The sequence below is a fragment of the Hydra viridissima genome, unplaced genomic scaffold, assembly GCF_058129835.1.
Source record: "Hydra viridissima isolate aposymbiotic clone 2 unplaced genomic scaffold, HvirCarnegie_v1 scaffold_1, whole genome shotgun sequence".
In the NCBI taxonomy this organism is placed as follows: Eukaryota; Metazoa; Cnidaria; class Hydrozoa; order Anthoathecata; family Hydridae; genus Hydra; species Hydra viridissima.
Window position 1 is genome coordinate 40,672,221 of NW_028324300.1, and position 18,480 is coordinate 40,690,700.

Consider the following 18,480-nt stretch of genomic DNA (forward strand, 5'->3'; position numbering starts at 1 on the left):
CCGAAATTCTTCGATTTTTTTTTCATATTCCTTGTCAAGTACATTTCCATAGGAGGTTATAACAATAGCACTGAATTTTTTGAATGCATCAATGTTGGCCAAAACTGATGAATCTAGGTTCTTAAAGAGCTGATCTATTATTTCAATATTTGTCAGGAGTTTTTGGCAATCATTGCCAACAAATTGTTCGTCATGATATGTTTGGATTGTGGATGTTGAGTCTTTTTGGCGGCGTCCAATGCCAGAACCGAATTTGTGAAAATGTTATAGAACCGAATTGTGTAAAAGCTGCTTAGAATCGAAAAAGATTTAACTAATTTCTAGAATCGAATTTATTGAACATAGAACGAGATGATTGAATATCATTAAAAGTTTAATGAAACTAAAAAAAACTTTAAAAAAAACCCAATTACTTTTCACAACCGCATAATTTAGCATCGAGTTTTTTACGGTCGAATTTGTACAATCGATTTTTTTACAATCGAATTTGTAATTTTAAAACTTAATTACTTTTCACAGCCGATTAGTTAAGCATCGAGTTTTTTTACCAGCGAATTTTTTTACAACTGTAATTTTGATGCATTTGTGATGCAGTTCAAAGATGGCATAATTTTTTCAAGCTGGTTTTTGTGTTAAAGGTTAAAGTGTACATGATCCTTTCAAAAAAAAAAAAGTTTTTATTATTTTCGAAAATAATATATTTTTTGTTGTTGCAAAACCTTATGTAAACATCGTAAAATCCAACAAATGCATGTGAAAATATATCAAGCTTTGTTTAAATTTAAAATAGCGAATAGGAATACAAAAAAATTGAAGGTGACAAACGGAAAACATTTGTGTATGTTGCAGGGGACTTTGGCTACATCAAAAATAAGGGAAACAATGGTTTTATGTGGGTCATTCCAGTAGAATTCAACAAAAGGTTGGTGGCACTATGTCTCAGATTTTGCTCTTCTTTTGAAATTATGTTAATAATAATAAAATATGAACAATTTGAAAATTTCAATGCATTTGCATTATCCGTTACTAAATTATCGGCATTAAAAGATTTGCGATGGAAGCCTACTTTTTAATAAACTGTATTTTTGGCATTTTAATACGTTTATAACTTTTTTCTGTAATATAATAAATGCATATTTTTTTATTTACTAAATAAATGTAACTTAGCCTAGATAAAAAACAAGGTGCAGCTTATTTATTTGATTTCAGAAAAAAAATATCAGCACACAAAACTTGAACAATTTTCATTAAATTGAAAAAAGTACTACTTTTATGCCATTATAATTTTTTTCTGATGTATAATAAACTATGTATAATTTTAGAACTATAATCTTTGCCATAAAAGTAGAATTAAAATTTAAAAAATCTTCATTTATTGTTTAACAGAAAAAATATAGACATCGTTAAAAATTGCCATTGATGGAAATCGACAAATTTTGGGCTTAATTAAAATAGTCAGTAAAATTTTCTGATACCTTGTACCAAACTAATAATGACAGCAAATAATATTCATGTATAGTATATTATTTAGCAAATAAAAGTTTTCATTTATTCAGTAACATGTTAAAATGACAGGCCATCATATATTATGACATAATCTTATAATTTAGCACACTAATCTCCGCCATAACTAATTTTTAGAAATATTTTTACATAAACTGATATTACAATAAAACATTTTTATTCAACAATACAAAAGTAATGATGCCATCCATACATTATTTCAAATCAAAAAATATAAAATTGTCTTTTATTTGTGCTTTTAGGGTACAATTTCGGCTTCCCCAGAATTTCTTGAGCTCATGTCACAGGTTCCCATAACAGGAATCATGCTGAAAAGTAAATTTATATATAAAAATAAAGATTAGACAGTAAACTAATCTTCTTCAACATAAAAATATGAATGTCTTAGATTATTAAATAAAAATAGGCTGTACATGTTAAGAAATGACTGAATATCTGATTAAATTCATAATTTAATATATTGCACATCATTATTAAAAAATTGATCATCAACTAAACTAATCATAGTTATGATGGTTATTGACAATTATAAATAGTTTACTAATGATTTATTTCTCATATTTTATCGGAATATATATTGCCTCACCTGATGTCAGTCAATGTGTTGGATACAGAAGTGGATTGTATATTTTCACATACTTTGATTTTTCTGAAATTTCAAAAAAGGAATAAATTACAAAAATGTATGCTTCCTGTTTATTGTTATTGCTATTATTTCTTTTAATTAAAATTATATTTACTTTTTTTTATTAAATAAGCTTTCTTTAACTGGAATAACAAGCGTTCCATTGATATGCTCACTGAGAGTATAAGGAGCAAGACCATTATCTGTTATTCGAAAGGCATGGAAAGATCGGGTTCCTCTTATTGGATCAGTCATCTTTTGGTATCGAGTCTGTAGAAATGATTGGCATTGAGAAACAGCTAACTTATCAACATAGATGAATCTAAAATTAAAAATCATATTTATTCATTACTATATCATTTTTACTAATTATTTTTCATACTTTTTCATTCATCACCATTTTTTAATTATTTTTTTTTTATCATTTATTTTTTTATTTCAATTTTATTATTATTTTATTTTTGTATTTGAACAAATATTCATGATATGTTTGAAGTTGAATTGTAACAATGTTATTGATTCAAAATAAAATACAGTTAGTGAGTGTAAAGTACTTACTCTATTCCTTTAATCTTGTCAATACAACAGTTCATAATTCTTTCAGCATTGTTAAGAAGGTGTCCCTGGAGTGATAACTTAGACAACACTCGTTTCACAGTACCTCCAATACCGTCACATACATTTTTGCCGTGGCTTGTGGCAAAAAAATTCCAGGAGTCTTCTACACCAAAATCGTGTTTGTGGTTTGCAAGATTCACTAAGTTGTATCTAAAATCGTAGAAATGTATGCTGTACAGCTTTACAAAGGTTGTTAATAAGCCTATTATTACAGGTATAGATTACTCACCGATTTTTGTATTGTGCAGCTGATCCATCACTGAAATAATGAATGTGTTTCAATTCTGAAACCAATGATTTGACTTTTGGTAAAAGTTCTTTAAGGAATGAGTGAACTGCAACATGGTTATGATCCATGGAGTTTGACAGTATGCAGTAACATTTTGATGTTAAGTAACAGTTTGTGTTGAATATGTTTCAATAACATATTCAACACAAACTGTTACTTAACATTGCAGTAACATTTTGTGTTGTAGTAGGCAGCAAATGGATGTAATGTCACTTGAGTGGCTGAGAAGTATGCTGTTTGTATGGAATTTTGAACAATACATGTATAATTTTCGGCAAAGTCACCTATAACCAGAATTTCATTTTGCGGTAGAGAATCCTTCAGATTTCTAAGGTATGCAGCTTGTCTATGCCTGACAAATTCATGAATGGATAGTTTCCAAATATCGAGACTTAAATTTTCAATGAACACATGTGCATCTTCTGTGATTGTTGTTAATTCACTGCGGTCAACATTTACCCATTGTTTGAAAGTGTAAGTGTCACTATTTGTAGCATATCTTTCCAGTTCCATCTTTACAGCGTTAACTCCGCCACAGTTTTCACACTTGTGGAGCATGCATTCTTCTGAATTTACACTGCATACTTGTATAGCCATCATGGTTTTTAGCTCTAAGGTACTATCAAGAGCACAAAGTTTGAGTTTTGGGTTTTCATGATACTGACATACGCAAACACTGTGTGTACCAGAAGACCCTGCCAAAACACACCATTTAGGCCTTAAACTGGCAAATGTGGAGAAACCAACCTTTATTTCTGGGTATTTTAATTTGAACGCAGCATAAAGTTCCTTTAAGTTGCATAGAATTAAAATTTTTTGTTTATGTGATTTTCCTACATCAGTATTAACACTAATATAGTCTTTCTTGCCGGGAAGTAAACGAGAATTTTCTTCATTTTCATAAAACTCTTTTATTGTTTTAGTAACATCAGGTGTCAACTTCTTTGGTTTGTTGTTTTCCAATATTCGATCTCCAAGTATGCCTTTTTCATCCCTTAGTTTTCTTGCCTCTCTTACCATATACTGTGTAGTGTTAAACTCTTGCATTGTAAATTCAAGTGTCCAATGTATTGGGACAAGTGTCAGCAATTTTATTTTTTCAGTTATGTTAACTTCTCTGTCATACTTCTCCCTTAACTTCATAACAAAGTAGTCTAATGATTCTGCTTTAAGAGTTGTTTCTGCATCACTGGCTTCAATGATATTAACAGAGTTTACTGATTCATTCAGCCTTCGAACTTTAACTTTGACTCTACTTTGAAGTTGTTCATAGCTTCTTTTTTTGCTAATTATAGGGGAATGTCCAAACGATGCTAAACTTATGTTGAGATCTTCAACATTTTTTTTTATATGTCCATCATCTATATAATCAGGATCATTTTCTATTTCAACACTGATTCCATCATTTTTTGCTCTCAGCTTTCTTAAGCAGGGACAACATATCTTTTGGCCAGGAATTAGGGAGTTGTGGATGCTGTGATGAACAAGAGTTATAGGGGTTAAATTCTTTTTAATTACCTTTGTGTGAAGATTCAGAGGATTACAACAGCTACGAAAATTATTGCCATAGTATCGAAAATATTCCATTTCATGATGAGTGCAAATTGTCTTCAAGTTTTGTACACTAATTCCTGTTCTCACGCTAAGCAAATATTTATGTTCATGTGTTATATCACAAACATCTGACTTTGTGACATAGGATAATTTGTGGCACTCTTGATTTAAATGATCACCTAATGAACACGTATTGTTAGTCATTATGCCTGAATAATAATAAATTTTTACTATAAACTAAGAGTTAATAGTAAAAATTTCAAATGCTTATAAACTAGTTTCTTTAGTGACTACAATGTCTTTAAAGTGTTTATAATAATTTAAAACTAAATATGTTTTTAAAGATGTTTTACTTTAATTTAACACATACTATGAAAGAAAAACAAAAACCTAAGTACTTTATTAAAAAAAATTCTTTAATTATGGTTTAAAGTTTTCTACATTTTACTTTAATTTACACACACACACACACACACAGATATATATATATATATATATATATATATATATATATATATATATATACCCAGAAGCACACAACGTTGAAATAACGTTGATCAACGTCGATCAACGTTATTTCAACGTTGTGTGCTTGCTGGGTATATATATAAATATATATAAACGCTCATATCTTTTAATAGGTGTCATTTTAACATGTTACTGAATAAATGAAAACTTTTATTTGCTAAATAATATACTATACATGAATATTATTTGCTGTCATTATTAGTTTAGTACAAGGTATCAGAAAATTTTACTGACTATTTTAATTAAGCCCAAAATTTGTCGATTTCCATCAATGGCAATTTTTAACGATGTATATATTTTTTCTGTTAAACAATAAATGAAGATTTTTTAAATTTTAATTCTACTTTTATGGCAAAGATTATAGTTCTAAAATTATACATAGTTTATTATACATCAGAAAAAAATTATAATGGCATAAAAGTAGTACTTTTTTCAATTTAATGAAAATTGTTCAAGTTTTGTGTGCTGATATTTTTTTTCTGAAATCAAATAAATAAGCTGCACCTTGTTTTTTATCTAGGCTAAGTTACATTTATTTAGTAAATAAAAAAATATGCATTTATTATATTACAGAAAAAAGTTATAAACGTATTAAAATGCCAAAAATACAGTTTATTAAAAAGTAGGCTTCCATCGCAAATCTTTTAATGCCGATAATTTAGTAACGGATAATGCAAATGCATTGAAATTTTCAAATTGTTCATATTTTATTATTATTAACATAATTTCAAAAGAAGAGCAAAATCTGAGACATAGTGCCACCAACTTAGATGGAAAATTGTTGAAATCTACTGGAATGACCCATGTATCTTAAGTGTTAGCATCGTCATCTTTGTGACGGAAGTGCAAAAATAGTTTTGTTAACTAATTTACTTTAGACAATACATGGTCACAGTTTTGGAACTAGGCCCCAAAATTTTGATCATCTTCCAGTTCTTGAGAAAATGCGAGACATGGCTTCAACCACACAGCTACCTTTGCGTGAAATCTACAACAATGTCATCCAGTCCTTAAATGAAGGTGTTAAGGCTGCACTTACTTTCAGAAAGTATGAACAAATTCTAAAGAGTGCACAAAGAAGTCGCTACAACACAAACCCTAAATCTCCAAATGAAGCAGTTCTAAACATGTTGCAGCCCAATCCACTTTCTAACATCTACAAAGGCCTTGTAGAGTTTGAGGATCAACTAGCTTTGTTCTTTTGATCTTCAACACTGCTGACATTTGTCAAGTAAATCATTTTTAAGCTATAATTCATTTCAATATTAAAATAAGGGAACCTAGCCTAAAATAATTGTTTTTTAGTTAACATTCCAGCTATTTTTAAATGTTAATAATTTCTCTTTTTCATAAACCACTATCCTGTTTGTTGATGCTACATTTCGTGTGGTTCCTGCCATCTTCTATGGTGGTCAGCTGTTCAATATTTCACTGGAGTTAGGAACAATGATCGTGCCTGTTCTGCATGTCTAAATGACTGTGCGAAAAGAAGGTCTCTACCTACGTGTTTTTAAAAAGCTTCGCGAACTTTCTCCAACTTTAGTGCCACAGACTGTAATGGCTGACGATGAAATTTCCATCAGAAGCTCTGGCAAAGCCTTTTTTTCCAAACTTAAGAGTAACCAGTTGCAGATTTCATTATGCCCAGGCAATTCTCCAAAAGATTAAACCAATTGGTCTGTAGGTGGAATACACAAGGAATAATGACCCATTCATCAGAAAATGGTGTCGAAAGTTTATTTTCATGCGCTTGCTACCACCCAATTTAGTAAAGCCTGAAGTTGACGAACTAAAAGCTGAAGCTAACCATCACAGTGACATTGCTGTTAAAGAAAAAATGAAAAAGTTTGTTCAGTATTTCGTCATCGTACTAACAACGTGTCTGAATCCTTACACTCCAAGATGAATCGTTCAATGACAGCACACCCTGGGTTTTGGCATTTCTTGGATGAGCTTCAACAAAATTTAAGTCTTTATATAATAGCACTTTAGTGTTTTGATTCAACAGTTGAGATCGTATCCTTAAAGCTATCTTTAAAATATCAATTTTAAATAGATCGTCTATTCAATGGAAGTTGAGATGCTCCAAATCCAAAATGGTTCCCTACCTAGAAGAAATCTGCGTCAAGATTGTCAAAGGCAGCATGAGCGCCTTCGTGGGTACAAAGAAAAGCTTGCAAGTGGTGAATGGACTGCAACCAAATTTCTTGAAGCTGCATCATTCCTCTGCAACGATATGAAAATGCCAAGTGATTAGGAAGTTCAAGAATTCATTGAACAGGTTAGATAATTAAACTTTTCAACAATAAAAAAAAAGTATTTACTGCATTGTATTCATGTTAGGGGTTTGTTGTTGTTGTTTTTGACTGGTTAAGACCATCTACTAGTTGGTCGTTTTATATTTACACTTTTTTTAGGAACAAACTGTTGATGAAGAATCTCAATCAAACGGACATTCTGCTGTGGTGGAAAGACCAATTGAAAATGTCTGCAAAGTTTGTCTCTTCGACAATCTTCAAGTTGTTGTTTTTCCTTGCCGCCATCTTCGCCTATGCCAGCGATGTGCTGAAGGTATTCAAAGTAGTTCTATTAATCACTGTCCAGTATGCAGAGAACCAACAGTAGATTTTATAAATGTGTTTATGTAATGTGCTATTTGATATACTATTGCATACATTAAATTTTTTATTTATTTAAATGATTATATCCTAACAAAGAAAATTCAAATTCGATTCTAAATAGCTTCGATCAGTAAAAAAATTCGATCGTCTCATTCTATTCTATTTAAATTCGGTTCTGATATTGGATACGTTTTTGGCCACTCATCTGCTTCTGGCAATGCTTCTTTTAGTGCTTTGAACAAGTGATTTACTATCCCAAGAAGCAGATGAAGTTCTATTGGGGGAATTAGTTCGAAAAAATGAATTCGCTCAGATCAGCTTTTAGAAGCGTTTTATGGACAACATTGATGAAAAACATTGCCCTACTAATGTCACCACCTTTTGAAAGAAAGTCTGTGTAACAATTTTGAAGATCAGACAGCGTCATTAGCCCACCTCTTTCAGCTAAGTTCTTTGCTTCACTATCACAGTATAGACATGTGAGCTAGAGTGACATTTCAAACCACATAAAATGTTAGCAACTTTCAAGTCGCAAGAGACCACTAAGCGTACATTTCCAGGTTAAACAAGCTCAATAAAGTTTTTGATGTTGCTGTAATTCTCATGCAGATCCTCTGCAACTGCAATTAGAAATTGCTTTTTAACTCCACTGTCTTTTAGAGTTCGAGAGGTGACAATTTTTTTTGAAGGTGAATTGCTTTAAATAATCTTCATCGTTTATTCTTTAAAGACTTACTGTAAGCTTTAGGAAGTCTCAACCTCCATCAATCCCAACTTTTATGAGACAACCTGCTTGAAGTTGTCTCTTAAGTGAAATTTCTACTAGCAAGTCAAAGAGATTTTTGCAATGAATAACTGTGTACTCTTTGTACACAGTTGTTCACTGCAAAAATCTTTTTTACTTTCTAGCAGAAATTTCACTTAAGAGATAGATGATTCATTATTGATAAAGAGATAAAGAAGTCTGACAAAATAGCAAATTAACTTTTCTAAAGTCCCAGGCGGTGACTAAAATCCTGTCAAAACAGCTATTTTTATAGCTTAATAAAAAGATAATTGCATTATTGGCTAAGAATTCACTTTTTGTGCTTGTGTCAACAATTATAGCTTATTTATACTTATCTATTTTATCAAGACAACCGTTCACCATTGATATTTGCAATTCCTAATAAATTACCGTACTGTCAGGTGCTTACTCTAACCCTGATATTTAGTTTTTTATCCCCATCCCAACCTTGTATTTAGCACCTGAGACTATTTGCAAGTTTCATACGGGAAGGTCTAATAATTGAGCTGTAGGGACAAAAAATTTTATTGCGTTTGTTTACATTAATAGCAGTTTAAAGTGAAGCAAAATATAGCTAATATAAATATAAACTAATTTACTATTACTGTTATAAATGGAATTAAATATTAATTTAGTTAACATTTCAACTGCATCAAGAAAGGTTTGTGTTGAATGGCTTGTTAGCACGGACTGGGTGTCACAGGCTCTGTTAAAGAGTTGCAAGGCAAAATTTCGAAGTTCTTACCATATCCAAAACTAGTTAAGAAACTTTATCTAAAAGCAAAAAAAACTACTTATTCAAAACAAGCTTACATGTAGACAAGATAGCACACATGTCTCAAAATTGGACTGGAAATGAAAACCTCTACCCTTTTGTAAACTCTTTAAAGAATACATACTCAATAAAACAGAGGGTACATTTGGACAACAGCAAAAAGCATACTAAATGTTAACTAGCAGAAAAACTATATCAGTTAAAATACATTCAGATAAGAATATAGTATATGTAAGAGCTTTCATAAGAAAATCTTATTGCCATGATGCACGCCCTGCTTATTTACTTTTTGTAGGAGGGACACCTCGTAAAGGTTATTGTGAATGCCCCGTTGGTCTTAGTGGGCTTTGTTGTCATGTTTTAGCTATCCTTCTATACTTAAAGCATTATGAGGATACAAAGACAAAAATTTTAGAATTAATGTGCACACAAGTGAAACAGAAATGGCATAAAAGATCAAAAAAAGGTTCTATTCCAATGATCCCACTATCTCAGATTAAAGTAAAATCAGCAAGAAACAAAAGCACAATTGAAAACTTAAAAATTACTCCAGCAAATCCAGAAAGTTCATCTTTTAAAAGAGATGTTTTAAAAATGAAGCAAAAAATTAAGGAAGGGCTGAAAAAGGAACCCGATTTTGAAAGACACGTTTATGATACTCTTTGTTCAATAGACCTTGGATATGAATATTCACTAATGGGGCACTTAAGATTTAGACATGACCCTGAAAGTTTTAAATTCCAATTCAATAAGTTAAGTTCTATAAATGCAAAAAGTCGTACTTTAAATAAACAAGCAGTAAACCCACAAAAATGTCAAGATAATTATAGTGAAATACCAACAATATTGCAAATACTAAATCAAAATAAAGTAAACATCGAGGTAATCATAGTTTCGCCTGAACAAGTTATTGTTTTAGAAAAAAATAATAAACAACTTTTAAATGAGGATCCTGTTATTCGCATTGATTTGACAAATCTGATACCATCACAAGGACAATACACAAATCATATTAATGAAAACAATTCGGTTTTCTTTTCAAGGAATCTGGTTCCTGTACCTTTGCAATCCGAATATTCAATTAAGTGGCAGTATGGTGCTACACAATTGTAAAGGAGTTGAAATTGCAGGACAGTTAAACCACATAAATATTTAAACTGCTTTGGTTTGTCTTTAAGTTTGGAATATTTAAACATTCCTTTTTCAAGTTTGTCTAGTTCTTTTTTTGAAATTTGATTTCTTACAGATAAAATTAAATATTTTTTATGTAACATATCGTTCTTTACTTTGTTTATTTCTTTTTTTTTTTTCTTTTTTAAGCTGTTTTATATAATTGTTTGCATTGTTTATTTTTTCTAGAAGAATTTTGTTAGCATCTACTTCTTTTTTTAATTTAGAAAATTACTGTTGTTTTGTTGGTTTAAGTAATGATAAAGGAGATTTTGTAACATAAAAAAGTCGGTTTGTTGGTTTTTTACGAATAGGACAAGGTTTAGACAAGGATATCATCATACTAAGCTTACGTTTTAACCCTTTCAAATATTTTTTGTCAGCTTCAGTCGTTTTTCTTGATTTAGTTATTTTGGCCAGAGCATTTGCGTATTTTCGTTCCATTATAGCAATTTGGCTTGGTGGTGCAGCTATGTCTGGAATATCAGTGCATAACTCTCTTATTCCAGATGAAAAATGTTCACAGCGAATATGCCCATTTCTGAAATTCATTCCCTTTGTATTTAAAACTCGGATATATTCTTTCTGAATAGAAACATCTTTGGGAAGCCTGTAAAACTTTATACGTTCTCCGTTAGTTGTTTTGGTTCTAAAGTTGTTAAAACATAATGCTGCGCCACAAAACCAGTTACCCATTTCTTTTAAGTGATACAATCAATATAATTTGATATGTAATAGTGTTTAATATCTTTTTATTAAAATAAATAATAGTTACATATTGCTAACTTATTTTATTAGCATGTTAAAAAAAATATTTGTTTTGATTTTAACATATATTTTTGACTCGATTGTACCAAGTACTACGCTATTTTTAGTAGTTTAATCGAGAGAAAAACTGAATATCGCTTAATCTAGAAGCATTATCTGATTGGCTAGAATTTTGTCCCTACAGGCAATATTCGCTTACTTAAACCGCGTCGTATGAAACTTGCTAATTACATTAAATCAGGCAAGCTATTCTCAATTTAGGTTGATATACAGTACCTACTCAAATTATTAGACTCAAAAAAAAATTCAAGATTTTGTGACTTTTTTGGATTTTCTTTGTTAGATGGGTTATTGCTGTTTACTTTTTATTATTTATGCAATATAACTTCCTGTCATTCATTTTTTGTTTTAGATTAGAAACATTTATGAAATATATATTCTTCTAAACAATATATTCAACTTTATAAAAGGTATGGTAAATTTTAATAATATAAAATTAAAAACATTCAGTTGTTTTTATCTTTCATAAATCAAATTATGTCTTTATATGTTCAAATTATGTCTACATTATTGTAGACTGTCTTAAAAACTCTAATGAAATTTCAGTTGTTTTTTAGTGTTTTTTAAAGTATCCCTGACATACATTAATGTTAAATGTTCTTGTGGAATTAGGATTAATAATGGGTAAAGCTGGTGACGTTTCCCTAAGTAAATTAGCTAAAGTAGCTGTTCTTCTGCAAGAAACAAATCACAGTCAAAGAAATGAGCCAAAATAGTCAAAAAAATATTGCCAAAATTGTCAGTCTCACAGGCTACAGTTACAAGAATAAATTCTAAACTCAAAATGGGGGTTAAATTAGAAGCACAGCAAACAGGCTGCTGTGGTCGAAAAAGAATAACAAGTGCTAGAGATGATAGAAAGATCAAAAAATCTATTGAGCAAATTCGTAATATGCCAGCGATAAAACTGAAAAGCGTTTTGAAGGACCAAGCAATCAACATTTCACTTGAATCTTTAGGAAGGCCAAGTTACGAGTTAGGATTCAAGTGCAGAGAGCCACTGAAGAAACCAAAACTTACCACTGCGATAATTAAAAAACGTCTTGCTTTGGCTAAAAAACATTCTTCTTTTTCTAAGGATGACTGGAATAAGGTAAATTTTCCATTTATTCTCTCCTGAAAATTAAACAAATAAAATTTTATTATTACAAGTTTTCAAAAGACGCTTTTGCATTAATGTCTTACCCCAATTGATTTTACTGATAATTTAAGTATTATGAAACATCAATAATTGTTGTTGTATTCAGGATTTATTCAGCGATGAATCTACCTTTCAAACTTCAAAAGACAAAGCCACATTTGTCCGCCGCAGACCACGAAAACAACACAAGCCAGAATGTATCGTAAACACGGTAAAGCACCCAGCATCCATAATGGTTTGGTTGTGCATATCAAGCAGGGGTACCGGTCAACTTTATATTGTACAAGGGACAATGAAGCAAGATCAGTACAAGACTGTCCTACAGACCACCCTGATTCCACAGATACGAGAGTGGTTTCCTAATGGTGAAAAAATAGTTTTTATGCAAGATGGTGCTCCATGCCATACTGCAAAATCCAAAAAGACATTTCTTGCTAATGAGAGTATCGAGCTTCTTGATTGGCCTGGCAATTCTCCAGATATGTATCCTATTGAAAGTCTGTGGGAGCTAGTAAAACGCAAAATCAGTGCGGAAATAATAACGAGTAAACAGAAGCTTACAGAACAACTGATTGATGTATGGGTTCGAGATCCTGAGGTCAAAGCATTGACCTCAAAGTGCATAAATAGTATGCCCAGGCGTGCCAAAGCTCTTATACAGTCAAAAGGACTCACCACCAAATATTAAGTTTCTTAATATGCTTTGTATGTAATAATATATAGATTATACAACAAAAATATTAAGTTGCGATTGCTTGAATTGCATTTCAGACACACAAAAAAGACGAAAGCTTAATTCTGAGTTTGAGTCGAAAATATGAGTAGGTACTCTGTGTGTGTGTGTGTGTAAATATATATATATATATATATATATATATATATATATATATATATATATATATATATATATATATATATATATACACTGAGAGTAAGAGTAAGGATTTAAAAAAGAATAAAGGAGAAATTTTCTTAATTTATGAGATTTGGTCTTAACAGTGAACAATTTTATGATAAGTAAGGAGATTTATAGAAAAAATCATTATTTTATAAAACATTGAAAATGATATAGGATTTATTGTATATATATTTTTATAGGATTTCAAATCATGAAAGAAATAATCATTTGTCTATTAATTAGAATAATCCATTCACTTCATTTAAATTTCCTATACACAATTTATATACAAAACATGCAATAAATACGAAACTAACAATCTCTTTACTATTTGACATCATATAACTAGCAACATTTTTATTTTAAAAAAATTTAGTTGTTTTAGTCATAACTTTTTTATTGAATTTGTGGCTATAAAATAACCGTTTTGTATCTTTTGATACAAAACGGTTATTTTTATAGCCACAAATATTTATTCAATTAATTCCTAAGTGCTATTACTTCCTAAGTTGCCGCCTGCATTTGAGCCACACACCCATTTGTTATTAGTAGTCGTATCTGTTACTATATATATGACTTGCGCTGAAGTAATATTTGGCGTCGCTGTTTTAATTGCTTTGCCGCTAAAACTTGTAAATTTAAACCACACATATCTGTTTACACTATCATTTAATCCTATACCGTCATTATTATTTTGCCCGGCGCGCCATACTTCACCGGCGCTATTTAAAATATATACTGTTTGACTATGAGAAGTCAGTCGAGCAACATACAATTAAATCCACAATAGTGTTTGTAGTGGACCAAACTGACGCATTACATTTAATTAGTACAGGTTTATATATTAAATCTGCAAGTCCTAGCGAGCCACAGGTATTCGCGCCGCCGCCCCAAATTTCTTCGGTTGTTGTCCAGCAATATAAACTAGTATAAGTATGATATATACCAGCCCATTTTCCTGTTTTCACACCATTTATTGAATGAAAGCAAGGATGATGCGCTATATCTGATAATCTCAATGATATATTAAAAATAACTAGATGTCTAACTTCCGCGTATTTTTTGAAGCAAAAATCGGCCATTATGGGGGGCAAATTTGACAAATCAAAAGCTTCGTATTTGTTTTGATAAATAGCGTAAAGATTTTGCCCTCCATAATGGCCGATTTTTGCTTCACTTTTTCTTATACCGATTTACGGCAGTTAGACATCTGGTTATTCTTAATATATCATTGGATAATCTAGAATTCATATAAACGTCTCATGTAAAATTACACATAGTTTTTACTTTCTGCATCAGTTTAATTAGTTGGATCTGGTAGATTAACAACTTTAAAATTATTAACATCTAAGTTTGCTCCCATCTTATTTGATAATTTATTATAATCGGATCTCAACAATTCAACATGCCATGAATTTCCTATCTTAGTAAATATAGCTGAGATATTTTTAGCATTAAATGTTAATGTACTATTATTTATAACATCGCCATTATTATCTATTAAAGATTCTATATTTGAAGCTGGTGCGATAGCAAAATTATTAACATCGAATTTTCCACTTACATCTGTAAATTGTATAACTGATGAATTCGGTACGGTATTTAGCCCCGGCAAAATAACAGATATAGTGCCGCTAGAAGTATCTACTCCATAGTGGAATGAATACTCTAAGGTTACTATATCGCCGAATTTTATCTCTTTGTAGTTTGTTAGTGGTATACTTGACCACTAATAAACTACAAAGAGATAAAATTCTTTGTTGCGAGCTGTTTTAATAAAGTGTGGAGCATTTGAAAAAAAATATATGTAACGTTTTTTATTGGAGTAAATGATCTGAGCTCTGTAAACTAAATCATTACACAAATTCATATTTAAGTTCTTATGCATTCTAAAAATTCTGTTTGGAGAGGCACCATCAGCTGTTGCAGAAATAACTTTTAATTCATACTTTCATGGTAACACACGGCTTTCCAAAAATAGGCATCAGCTGAAATGATGTAATTCCAGTAGTTGCAAAAGTAGCTAAACTGAATGATAAATGATTAACAATGCTCTTTAAAAGAAACACAAAAATAAATCTCTAACATTTTGTAAAGTATAAATATTTATTTCTTTATAGCCTAAATCAACAAAACCAATAAGCTCTCCAGTGTATTTGTCCCAAACTAAATCTTCTTGGATCTTCATTTCATCAAAAATAATTGAAACAAATTTTTCATAAGGAAGAAAATTTTGCGTTATTTTAGCAAGTTCACTAAAGACAACTGCATTAAATCCCCTAGTAGATCGGATGAATTTTTGTAATCTCTTAAAGTTCTTAAGCTTGGAAGAGTTAAAATACTTCACCTGTCTGTGAATCATATCGCAAATCAGTATAAGCAGATGGTGATTAAGCAGCAAGACTTAATCAATATTTTATTATTGTGGGGTGGTATCTAATAGATGAAAGATTGGAACAAGTCAAATACTTCTGCAGTTCTTGCCAAAACAACTTCATAAACGATGGAATGTTTTTTTGATCACTAGCTGAATAAATCGAGTCAAATCTTTACTAAGTTCTGAACAAAATTTCTTACTGCATTTATTGAGAGCAGATTTCTATAGTTCAATTTCTTCTTTGTATTGCTTGCATTGAAGTCTGCATTGCTGTAAAGCCAGTTTAACTCTATAAGGGGAACGTTACAGAGAAAGGTGCATTTAATTTAGCAGGAGTTTTAAGAGAAGATTTTTTAGAATGTATACTCAAATTTACTTTACCAATAAGTTCATGACAATCTGCAAGGCTGATTTTTCCAAAGATTAATAATTCACAAGAGTTTCTACGATAAAATTAAATTTGATACAATTTAGACTTTAATAAAGAATTTTTATAAGCAAAATAATAAAAAGTTTTTGGAACATCATCCTTTTGAAAATGGATGTTATTCCAAAAACTTCTTGGAACAACATCCATTTGTGAACTTGCTAAAATAACGCAAAATTTTCTTCCTTATGAAATATTTGTTTCAATTATTTTTGATGAAATGAAAATCCAAGAACTCTTAAAAATTTCTTTTTCGAGTTTACGAGTCTGCTGGTTTGGTGTATTTTACAGAATCAAATGGGTTTCTATTCGCGGTAAGGAAGAAAAACTCAATAGATAACTAAACAGTTTCATTCTTCAACTAAATTTTATTCAGAAAAATCTTTTTAAAAATTCTAATAAAGTAAAATCATGCAATAAAAAGAAATTTAACAGATAAGTTTACGCCGAAACATTTATTTTTACATTTCATTTATTTCCCAAATAAAGCTTGTTCAATTTACATATAACTCATTATTTACACACAACTCATTATTTACAGTAGTAATTATTTCTACCAAAACGTTAAATTTTTTTTTTATTAACCTTTAAATTTTGAAAATACAGTGGGTTGCGTAAATATAGAGTCAGTTGATTTCTTATATGAATTTTTTTTTATGTTTTTTTAAAATTTAAAGGAAAAAAAAAATTAATAATTTAAATTGTTTTAAATTTTATTAACAGTGGTATTACAAACAAAATAAGAAAAAAAAATTTTATTTTAAGAAAAAGTTTCAGATATTTTTTATGAGAAATATATGCAACTGTTAGAAAAACAAATAAAAAAAACAGCAAAAATATAGAGTCAGGGTGCATTTAAGTATTTTGTATGCGCACCACAAACTTTCACACACGCACGAACACGTTTAGGTATAGATTCAACTAGTCCGATGCGTAATTCTTTTGGAAATTCTTTCCAAAGATTTTCTTAGGCCTGCTGTAATTGCGCAACACTGGCTATGCTCACTTTGACCAATCTCTTGTCTATCCAAGCCCAAATGTTTTCGATGGGATTGAGATCTGGAGAACAAGCTGGCTAAGGCATAGCCGTAATGTTTTTCCGATCAACCCACTCTTTAACCGAGATTGCAGTGTGAGCCCGTGCGCCATTGCTGAAAAATCGATTGTTGTTGACTTCCATAAAAAGCTCTGGCTGTTGGCAAAAGTTTACTTTCGAGCGTCTCTTTGTAGTTATACTGGTTAGTTCTGCCTGTTATAAATGTTGTATGACCCTGTTCCTTTATGGGAGAAGCATTGCTATATTCCGACTGATCCTCCTTCGTCTTGTATCCTTGGTACAAAAAAACCCTCTTTGAACTTTTCACCAGCCAGTCTCTTGATGATTAATCTCGCTTGCGATTTATCATCTCAAAATTGGATTTGTCGCTGAAAATGACTTTGGGCCAGTCTTCTACAGACCAGTAACCCAAAAAGCAACGATATACCGGTCCGGCAATGGCCCAGCGCAAGCTGCGGAGGTGGCCCGCATCAGGCTTACCAGCTCAGGCGCAGTGCTGGCGTTTCAGTGGTCCGCTACTAGAAAGCCAGTGATGGCATATCAGCGGTCCGCAAAGGGCAAAGCCGTAGTTAAACCCAGGTCCATAAATGACTTAGAGCAAGCTTTACACGTGTCTACTGAAGGAGCTTTAATAAAAACCAAAGGAGCTTTAATATACATCTTTTAAAATCACACAACAAACCAGTTTAAACAATTTGTAAAAAAACATAAAACCATATATAAGGAAATAGATTCCCTTATCACATGTACATAATGAAAACATAGCTATAATATAAAAAACTGTAACAATAACACACGATAAATAAAACTATGTTATGAATATAAGAAACAACGTATAAAACGTTTCTGAAGGAACTAAAAAGTAACAGCATTAAACATAACTAATTCTGAGAGTCGTCTGAGTACAAAAGTGACAAATGATGCAATGAAACTTCAGCTGAAGTTCTATAGAACTTCATCGCCTATAGGCGCTACTACAGGTTGTTCTAAGACTGCCGATGAAGATGTAGGCATTAGTTTACGATGTTCCAAGCGAGTTTTCTTGATAGATTGTCAAATTGCTCTTTGTTTTCTACCCCCATTTCGATCAGCAGCTCCTGCTAAATAGTGGACCACAGCTTTCTGCACATCACTTTCTGATGCACCTTTCGTTGGTAGATTTCTTTGTAATGCTCCTGCAAAAGTTCATCATAAAATAATACAGTTATGTTCAGACTTTGTTCACATTATAATAGTATACTTAATATTACTAATAAAATAT

General features: G+C 31.0%; 3 pseudogenes across 2 annotated transcripts; 2 read left to right on the forward strand and 1 right to left on the reverse strand.

The window, feature by feature from the left end:
- Positions 1 to 6,491: 6,491 nt before the first annotated feature.
- Positions 6,492 to 7,454, forward strand: LOC149895012 (uncharacterized; annotated as a pseudogene). Its single transcript, XR_016448116.1, has one exon. The product of XR_016448116.1 is annotated as an uncharacterized LOC149895012 (transcript).
- Positions 7,207 to 7,786, forward strand: LOC149895013 (uncharacterized; annotated as a pseudogene). Its single transcript, XR_016448083.1, has 2 exons — positions 7,207 to 7,419; positions 7,556 to 7,786. The product of XR_016448083.1 is annotated as an uncharacterized LOC149895013 (transcript).
- Positions 7,787 to 18,100: 10,314 nt separating this feature from the next.
- The window catches only part of LOC149895014 (uncharacterized), a 148,869-nt pseudogene continuing 148,489 nt past the window's right edge, over positions 18,101 to 18,480 (reverse strand).